At 44.3% G+C, this 8,889-nt stretch overlaps 1 protein-coding gene across 2 annotated transcripts in view; it reads right to left on the reverse strand.

The window, feature by feature from the left end:
- ncmap (non-compact myelin associated protein) overlaps window positions 1-4,456 on the reverse strand; it is an 11,631-nt gene extending 7,175 nt beyond the window's left edge. The window contains exon 1 of one of the 2 annotated variants that reach the window (XM_072690616.1): window positions 4,208-4,456. The gene's annotated coding sequence lies outside the window, so the exon portion shown is untranslated. Of the gene's footprint in view, window positions 1-3,779; window positions 3,898-4,207 lie in introns of those variants that run through there. The other variant, XM_072690617.1, reaches the window with a different exon arrangement.
- Window positions 4,457-8,889: the final 4,433 nt, after the last annotated feature.

Genomic DNA, 8,889 nt, shown 5'->3' on the forward strand with positions numbered 1-8,889 from the left:
ATTGCTGTGAGGATTTGATTGCATTCAGCAACAAGAGCGAGAGTTAGAAGTGGATGGAGCTCCACCATCATCCCAGAGAACACAGTTCCTCCACTGCTCCACAGCTCCTCAATGCTGGGGGGCTTTATACCCCTCTAGCCCACGCCTGGCATTAGGCAGCATGGGGCCCATAGGGTCATGATGTTGATCTGCTCCAGAGAGTCCTATTCTATTGGCAGTACCTCTTCTCTACAGGGACTAGACAAGCTGTGTGTTTGTGTGCATTTGCACATCTGTGTCAGCAATGGGTGCAGCTTAAAGTAGCTGAACGCATTCATTTGAAGGGGTGTCCACAAACATTTGGAGTTACGTTGTCTTACATTGTCTTACATCAGCCAAGACATGTGTAGTCTCTGAATTTAGCTTAGCACTGAAGCTACAAAGCTAATGTAGCTAACAAGAAATGGGCCACCACAACACAGATCAGCCATAACACTGAATGGGTCTCCCATTGTGTCGCCTCAACAGATCTGACCATTCGAGGCATGGACTCCGCAAGACCTTTGAAGGTGTCCTGCTGTGGTATCTGGAACACCTAGACAAACGTTAGCAGCAGATCCTTTAACATCAAGTCCGGGAAGTAATGAGGTGGGACCTTCATGAGCTTCAATGAGCCTCGGGTGCCCATGTTCACCAGCATTTTAGGTAGGTGCTGACCACTGCATACTGGGAACACCCCACAAGGCCTGCTTGCTGATGTTTTGGAGATGTTCTGGCCCAGTCATTGTCTAGAACATCACAGTCTCAGATTCTCAGATTCTCGCTCGTCCATTCTTCCTGCTTCAGCACCTGAACTGACTGTTCACTCACTGCCTAATAGATCCACCCCTTGACTGGAGCCACTGTACTGCTCACTCCAGTGGTATTAATGTTATGGCTATATGATTGGTGTATGTGATACTGGGGTGAGTATTACATTATTTTGGGTAGACTTTTTATGTTTTAAGTGTTAGTAGTAAGTGTTAGTGTGTGTGTGTGTACTGTGTGTACTGTGTGTACGCAGTTCGGAAAATGTTCATGAATGGCTTTCTTTCTTCTTCAAGTTTATTCCACCAATTATGCAATTCCGGGTTAGCTGCCAATGCAGCCAGCAGCTCCTTTGTGTTGTATTGTTCAGTGCTAAGCTGGGAGTGATTAGTAATATTTGACGTGTGCAGGGGAGACGGCCCTCAGCGGCCAGACTGACGTTTCCAAGGACCTCTCAGGAGCGATTAATTGCGTCTTAATGAATGAAATTCAACACACCTGCTCTCTGCCAGCGAGGGACAGCTGTTAAAACACACACGTTAACACACACACACACACACACACACACAAATATCAGCAGTGACTCCTCATGACTTTGGTTTAGCGTGACGGATTGCACACACACACGTACTCATACAGGCCACAGGTGAACTGAGACACACTTTGTCCTATAGTGATCACTACTGAGACAGCGGGCCTTTCTTTACACTTCCTTACACATATTTCACCACACGTCCTGAGCCGAGGTCAAGGTTGTTAAAGTTCGGGCTAATCCGCTCAAATGTGCACAGGTTTAGGCCTGCAGCAGTGCTAAAACACGCTAATGTGGCCAATAAGGAGTGGATGTTAGTTGCGATAGTGTGTCCCCTAGTGTGTCCCCCTTTTTTCATGGACATGTCCTCTTTTTGGGATGTAAATGCTAGGCATTTGAATGTAACAGTCATGTCCTGTTAGGCAGGAGGGTGGTTCCCTGTAGATTAGCTTACGTTAGCTAGCCAGACCAATGGCTGTTACAGCTATATATCATATACATTACATTTTATCAGCCGAAAAGCTTCTTTTTCCTGGCTTCCCAAACTCACACACAGGCTGGCTTATCTTTGGCACACATGCTAACTCAGTGCTAGCGTTAGTCGGATATCCGGCGACGAGTAGGGAGATGGAGTTAGCAGGCGAGGGCAGCAACACCACCAAGACACATGAGTCACAACAGAATGAGGCCATTACTGCTATACAGGCTATTAAGGCTATTCATTAATGGTCCCACATCTTAGGCCTACTTGGAGACCTCCAGCCTTAACATCATAACCGCGATGGACGCCCCTGTGTGTCCCCAGTGTCCTCTTTTTAAAAAACTAAATATGGTCATCCTGTGTTTTTTCATTTGCTTATTAACTTATGCTTGGTGAGTTTGGGGGAAATGGGTGGGCGATATTGTGAAAATTTATAAATATATATTTATAAAATGTATATATCACTGATGTACCTCCATTTTTGACGATTTTTAGAAGCTGCTCTTTATACGGCTCTAAATACTTGGTTTGGCTTGGATGAATGGAGCATTAGAAATGCTTTAGAATTACGTAAAAAAAACTAAAATGTATAATAAAACAAAAATTATATATATATATATGCACTAAATCCAATTAAACTGACTAATTAAATAATAATGCACGCTGTTGTGCAGTGTTCTTCATGTGCTAGCGATATCCACCATACAATATATGCAAGGTCGTTTATCACAATAATAATAAATATCATGGTATTGTCCACCCCTAGAGGAACCTGCTGCACTATTTGGCCTGTAAATGTCACTTTCCATCTGGCTTTTACTTCTTTCTCTCTGTTGCGCAAACAGCACAAGTTCCTGTTCGCAGGTTAAACTGCTCTTTAACACACACACACACACACACACACACACACACACACACACACACACACACACACACACAGAATATTGATGTGAATGAGGTTCCGGAAGATTGATATGGTCAATATTTAACCAGTAAATCTCCAGCTGAGAAACTCATTAGAGCGCAGGTGTGCTCAGCAGTTTTCCACCAGGTGAGACTCCATGCCTTCACGTCATCACCTCAACTTTTACCCTTAATTAGAGCCATGAAAGATCAGCCCCCCCCCTTCAGCTCAGACAATAGCCCAATTCATCAGGGTCTCTAGTGGGCACGTCTCCGGCTAGTGGCTAATCTTTCTGAGCGTAGTTTGAGTGAATATTTTCTTCTCATCTTCTGATATTAGCTTTCAGCATTCTCTCTCTCTCTCACTCTCTCTCTCTCACTCTCGCACTCTCGCTCTCTCTCTGAAGGCCTATGAGGCCCTAAGGCTTCCCCACTGGTTCAGACAGGTTCAAATAGTGTGGAGGTGTGAATGTGATCCTCGCTTATCACAGTTCTGGACAGCACTGCACATTGCACTCTTGCACTCCTGCTCTTCTGACCACTGGGATTAACTGGAAATGGCATGCCCAGGCTGCCCAAAAGCATGAGCTAACAAAGCTAACAAAGCTTAACATCTCATCAGTCATCAGCTACGTGAGAGAGAGAGAGAGAGTGTCCAAAGCTCAGGCAGCTCAGAAGGTGTCGTATCAGAGCGACGGTCATAAAGTCATTGTTTCAGGGCTCAGCAATCTTTCTGACTCAACACCTCGACCGTCCAGGGTCTCATAGTTATCTGAGGCAGGTCAGAAAATTAAACGCTAAAAAGGTGGCTGACAGACACTGGTCTATACTGTCCTTATCTTACAGGACACGTTACAGCTCTGCTAGTGGCTTGAATTTACGCTGGATTAGTCCGAGAATTCTGAAGTTAATCATTATGCACTGTTTTATTTCAGCTAATGTGGTAAAATAGAGGTAACCGCTCTTGAAGTAAGCTGGAGTTGTTAAATTATTAGGTAAAATAGTCAGTAAGGGGTGTTCAGGGCTTTTCTGACTCAGGTGGCTTCCACAGCTGCAGAAAATAGTGAACGTGCTTACCTGGAGAATCAGGTGGAGAATCTCAATATGGCATGGCTGGGTCAGCGTATAGGAATGCTAGCTATTCACCTTCACCATTGTGGGCTTTCACACATGTAGATATATATATGAAGCCACACACCCACACTCACACACACACACACACACACACACATATATACAGATAGATAGAGGTACTTTACATGTGTGTATATATACACATACACATATACACACACACACACACATATATATATATACAGTCAGACAATGTACTCTCTCTATATATATATATATATATATATATAACCCCAGCCTTCCCTTTGGGTTTCCTCCACAATCAGAACATTTTTGTTGTGAAAATGCATGGGAATAATCTCTCTCTCTCTCACACACACACACACACATACACACAAGCAATCCCAGCAGTGATTTTCAGCTAAACTCACCTGTCCGATCACACCTGGTAGTGGAATATCTCTCCCCGGAGTGTGCAAGCTAATCCAATCTCAGTCCACCGAAGAGGGCATAGTCCACACACACACACACACACACACACACTGGAGACAGAGTGTATGAAGAAAAACAGAATCCCAGAGACGAGTAGATGCTCCTGAAGCGTGCTCACCTGACACAGGTATGTGTGGGGAAGCACGGCTCAGGTGTGTGTGTACCTGGCCGATAGGCGTGTGAGTGTGTGGCGCTGGGCTGCAGTGTCTGGGACAGAAGGAGGCGGCTGGTTTTTCAGGTCTAGCCTGGGCCCCTGGGCGTGCCGCACTGTGAGCACTCTCACACTCACACACACACACACACACACACACACACACACACACACACACACTAATATCACCTGCATACGTAGTTTGCAGAGATTTTAGGTCATCTGAGAAAATGACCTGTAAAGCTGTTAATCTGAGCAAAAGAAAACACCAACGTGGAACCGAAGAACGTGGAACCTCGTCTGCTCAGCTCACAGCAACATAGCAGTACATTCACTTTTTACTGTGTGCATATTAATATTTCATATAGATACTTACATAGACACTCCGAACACTTTATTATTTACTTATTCATACTTATCCAATCAGCCAGAATCCAAAAAAAAATCAAGATCTGCTGAACTGCTGGGATCCTCAGTTCCTCAGACCTGTTGGACTAAAGAAAACACATCCAGCGAGTGGTTCTGTGGTTCTGCAGTTCTGCAGATGGAAACACCTTGCTGATGAGAGATGGTCAACAGGGAATAGTCAGACTGGTTGGAGCTGACAGAAAGGCTACAGTAGCTCAGATAACCCCTCTGTACAGTTTTGAGAAACAGAAAAGCAGCTCAGAATGAACCCCAGCACCTCCAACCCTGATACAGAGCTACGACAGCAGAAGAACCACCTTGGATTCTGGTTCTGTCCACCAAGAACAGAAGGCTGAGGCTGCAGTGGCTCAGCACAGGCTCACCAACACTGGCCAGCTGAAGACTGGAGAACCGTAGCCTGGTCTGATGGATCTGGAGATATGCTGAGGAGCACTGATGGTGGGATCAGAATTTGGCTTCAGCAGCATGAATCCATGGATCCAGCCATGTGTGAACAGTCCAGGATGGTGGAGTTGGGGATTGGCTTTAATCCCAATCAGTCATTGCCTGAAGGCCACAGACTATCATTGTTGCTAAGCGTTCTCATTGCCTCACGACCACAGTTTACCATTTTCTAACGGCTACTTCCACCCACCATGACCCAAAACAGAAGTCTCTCAAACTGGTTTTATGATCATGACAATGAGTTCAGTGTTCTTCGGTGCTGGTTCCTCCCAGTCAGCAGATCTGAATCCAGTAAGCACCTTTAGGATGCGATAGAACATGAAGGTTCACCTGAAAACTCAGAACCTGCAGGAACTTGAATGCTGCAATCATGTCAACATGATACAGAACCTCAGAGGAAAAGCTGTGGAACATCTTGTGGAATCCAAAGACAGAAAGCAGCTATACAAAATCATTATAAAATAATAACGGCAATACTGTAAGCATGCAAATCGGCTCATTCCGAGGGCCTCTATGTGGTCGCGAGATAACATCTCTTATCAGTCGGATTTAAATGAGCAATCAGATGGACAGTGCCCTCATATTCATCCCATACCCATGCCCTATTCACTTCGTACGGCGGTTTAGCCCTATGCTTCGCCCCCTGGATCACTGACGCTAGGATATAGAGGAGGTCGTCCAGGTTAAGGTCTCTTCAGGGACGTGTTTCACTTTTTCACCCTGTTGGGGACTGGGCTTGGGGCAGTACCCAATCAGCAGCCAATCAATCAAATTGAATGATTCAGGCCCATGTAAGTTGGCTATGTCAGCTGTAGCTGATCGAAACCAGGCAGATTTTAATGGGGAACCTTTTCTCAGCCTGTTTATGTAAACACTGAGGAGAAGTGCTGAAGCGTTCGCGGAACTGCGGCTCAGAGTGGGTTACACGCTGCTTACCGTATCCCGACTCTACGCTTTCCTACAAAACAGGCCTTATTTCATTACACGCAACACATGCACACACCCCGCCACTGTCACACTCTGAGGGAGTAGTTATGTAGTAGTTATGTTTACAGCACAATCTTATCCAATCATTTTTACAGTCGAATATTTCTATTTATTTCGTTTAAATGTGTATTTATATCAGTCTTTATAATCTGAGCTTTGGTGAAATCTATGCTTTTGTAAACAGGGTGGTAATGTCATTGATTTTTGGTTATGTTGGTTATATCATCAAATTATTATATTCCATGCATTTATTCATTAATTTAATCAATTACACTGTTATATTTATAAACACACACACACACACACATATATGTGTGTCAGTTTACAAAATAATTTATTCATTTTGGAGCATTTCTATTGGTTTAAATTCTGATACAGTATAAAGAACAACTGCAGATTCACATTATGGAGAAAAGTAAAAAAAACAAAACAGCATAATCAGCGATATTATGTATATATGATATTATATATGTTTGAGCAATATATATATATATATATATATATATATATATATACATACATACAGATATATGGGGGGAGAGAGAAAGGGAGCGAGAGAGTTGGATGGTCAGTGGTGTGTGTGAGAGAGTGTGTGTGTGTGTGTGTGTACTCTTTTCTTTCACCCCCTCTAGAAAACTGTTATTGGCTGCTCCTGTTACATAAGCAGGGCCTTTCTCTCCCAGGTCCGGCTCAGCTTTCAGAACAGAGGGGTGAATAAAGAAGCGGTTCAATCTGCCTCAATCCAGTTCAAACAGCTCTAATCCCGGCAGCCCTGCACCGGCGTCATACGGCCTGATTGATTCATTTAAATGATTAATGGCTCAGAGTTTAGATTTATTTGGACGATTAGTGACAGATTAACAGTCCTGCATTATCACCAGGACTCTCCCCTGAAAGGCATTTTTCCCTGTGGGTTTACACCTCAGACAGTCAGCAAACGTCATGAATGTTTGCTCTGGAGGTTTAAGCCATCATGATCGTATTACTTTATGAGATATTTTAACAGGATTACAGAGGTGTATTACTGAAAAACACCACTACCTGCTTCAGTTGTCTCTGTACATTTTTTTAGGTGTGTTGTTAAGGCCTAAAACAATCTATGGGGCATTTATTACTGCTCCAAACCACCAAACACTGAGCTAACCAAAAAGAAAAACATTTAATACTGAGCTAAACCACCTAGCACTGAGCTAAACCTATCCAACACTGCGCTACAACCATTAAACACTGAGCTAAGATTTACCACCCAGCTAAAAATCATTGACTCAGCTACAAAGCATCTAACATTGGGCTAAAGCCATTTCAGACTGGGCCAAAGTCCCCTTACACTGTGCTAATACTATTTAATACTGGGCTAAAACCATACAACACCAGGCCAAACCACCCTAAAACTGGGCTAACAACACAGGGCTAAATATACAGAGCTAAAACCATCTAACACTGGACCAAAGCCCCCTAAAGCTGGACTACAACCATGTAACACTGGACCAAAGTCCCCTAAAGAGGTCAGAATGTTGCATGATCACCACCCCAACTCATCCCATCCAAAAGTACTGGATGGAGCTCCTCCACCATCAATCCAGAGAACACAGTTCCTCCACTGCTCCACAGCTCCTCAATGCTGGGGGGCTTTATACCCCTCTATAGCCCACGCCTGGCATTAGGCAGCATGTAGCCTAAGGTCATGATGTTTATTTGCGCCAGAGAGTCCTATTCTATTGGCTGTACTTCTCTACAGGAACTAGACAAGCTGTGTGTGTGTGTGTGTGTGTATTTGCACATTGCTTTGATTCAGTAGCTGAATGCATTCATTAGAAGGGGCGTCCACAAACTTTTTGTCCATATGATGTACTTGCTGTTTTTGGGAGATTGTGAGCACATTTCAGGTCAGGTTTTCTTCTTGGGTCACCAAGCAGCTCACAGAACAACAGCCTGTGAATCAGCAGCTATCCAGGGCAGCACAACACACACACACACACACACTGTGAGGAAGGTAACTTTATGAAGCAAATGAAACCTGGAAGTCCCTCAGTGCAACAACGGCCCATTTTGGTCTGAATAGAGAGACTTGCTTGTTTGAGGTTGTAAATTGATCTGTGTGTGTGTGAGTGTGTGTGTGTGTGTCAGTGTGTGTGTGTGTCAGGACTATCCTGCCCTCTCTCTTCTTACTGCTTTTCCAGGTTTATCTGATTCTTCCTCATACCACCAAGTGCAAGCACTGTGCAGTCTCAGTTTTACTTGTTTTTAGGCAGCTAATGGCTAACAGCTAACAAGCAATTCAAGTCATTAGCATGATGCTAACGCTAGGCCTAATCTCTGATAGCTTTGTGTATGTGGTTTCTGACACTGTGTGACTGTGTGTTATCGGTCTGTAGAGGAGCTCTTCCAGTCTCACGAGTGGTGCAGCCGTCTAAGCGCTGGAGATCAGAGGTTTGATCCCTGGTGATGCCACAGCCATCTGCGACATCCAGGAGTTCCAGAGAGCATTACTGTCCTCTCTCGCTCTCTCTCTGGGTGAGTAAGATGATCCTCCTTCTGGTAGTGGTGGGGCTGGCTCATGATAGGCTGAGCTTGTGCTGGAGTGGAGAGTAACAAGGTGGTATAGATCAG

The sequence above is a fragment of the Salminus brasiliensis genome, chromosome 10, assembly GCF_030463535.1.
Source record: "Salminus brasiliensis chromosome 10, fSalBra1.hap2, whole genome shotgun sequence".
NCBI classification, from domain to species: Eukaryota; Metazoa; Chordata; class Actinopteri; order Characiformes; family Bryconidae; genus Salminus; species Salminus brasiliensis.